General features: G+C 36.1%; 1 protein-coding gene across 3 annotated transcripts in view; it reads right to left on the minus strand.

The window, feature by feature from the left end:
- The window catches only part of snupn (snurportin 1), a gene marked incomplete at its 3' end in the record, with an annotated part of 25,761 nt that overhangs the window by 18,524 nt on the left and 6,120 nt on the right, over positions 1 to 1,117 (minus strand).

Genomic DNA, 1,117 nt, shown 5'->3' on the forward strand with positions numbered 1-1,117 from the left:
CAACATCTCCTTATGGTTCCCCTCACAGGATCAACATCTCCTTAAGGTTCCCCTCACTCACTTTAAGACCCGTGGTGACCGGTCCTTCTCCTCTGTGGCCCCCAGGCTCTGGAATGAACTCCCTGTTAATCTGCGCTCCATTGATAACATTGTCTCTTTCAAGTCACTCCTAAAAACTCACTTTTTCTGTGAAGCGTTTAGCTAACCATTTCACCATTACTGCAGGCCTACCTCCATTATAAATAATCTGTGTTTTATTTATTATTGAACATACGGCAGATTTTTCTCTCCTCCATTCTCTATGTTTTGTGTATTATTTGTATATTTTGCTGTGCATTGACCGTGTGTCTGAGTTACAATTTTATTATTTAATCTTGATTTGATATTTCATTACGTTCTTATGTTTTATCCTGTTTCATTTTATCTTTCCACCATTTTTATACTGTTAATGTTTGTACAGCACCTTGTGAATATTTCTGTGAAAGGCGCTTTATAAATAAAACTTTACTTACTTACTTTTATCGTGACTTGTTTTCAAGACCTGCTTGATAACTATTTTCCTATGAAAATGAAAACTTTCACAAATCTTCTGATCTAATCAAGCTGCATGACTTTATGTTGTTGTTGCGAGGCAAAGCTGCACTTTTTTTGTTTTACTTTAAAACATCTGTAATCTGGCAGTTGTTTTTGTGCTATGTGTTTTTATCTTTGGGGTCACCTTGAACTCAATGTTTAGCACATCTAAATCAGTGTTTCCCAAAGTTGGGGTTGGGACCCAAAGTGGGGTTGAAACATCAAGGTGGGGTCCTGAAAAGATTTTCTGAATTAATTACATTTTTGTCTTAGTTGTTACAAAGGAGTGAGGTTAGTGTATTTAAAATGGATAAATGTAGTATGATCTGATACAAATGTTTACCATCCAAAAATAGTTGGGGGCTCAGGTCTCTGATACTGTTTTGTACTATTTTGTGGATCAAAAGGTAAAATGTTTGGGAACCAGTGCACTTTGGTTCCCATATTTGAGCTTGGGACCAATTATGGGTCATGAAGCACCTTGGATAATCTCCAGAAATCAATTTAAAGGGTAATAAAATAATTGCTGATGTAATATTTTCCC

This window comes from Austrofundulus limnaeus, unplaced genomic scaffold, assembly GCF_001266775.1.
Source record: "Austrofundulus limnaeus strain Quisiro unplaced genomic scaffold, Austrofundulus_limnaeus-1.0 Scaffold964, whole genome shotgun sequence".
Lineage (NCBI taxonomy): Eukaryota > Metazoa > Chordata > Actinopteri > Cyprinodontiformes > Rivulidae > Austrofundulus > Austrofundulus limnaeus.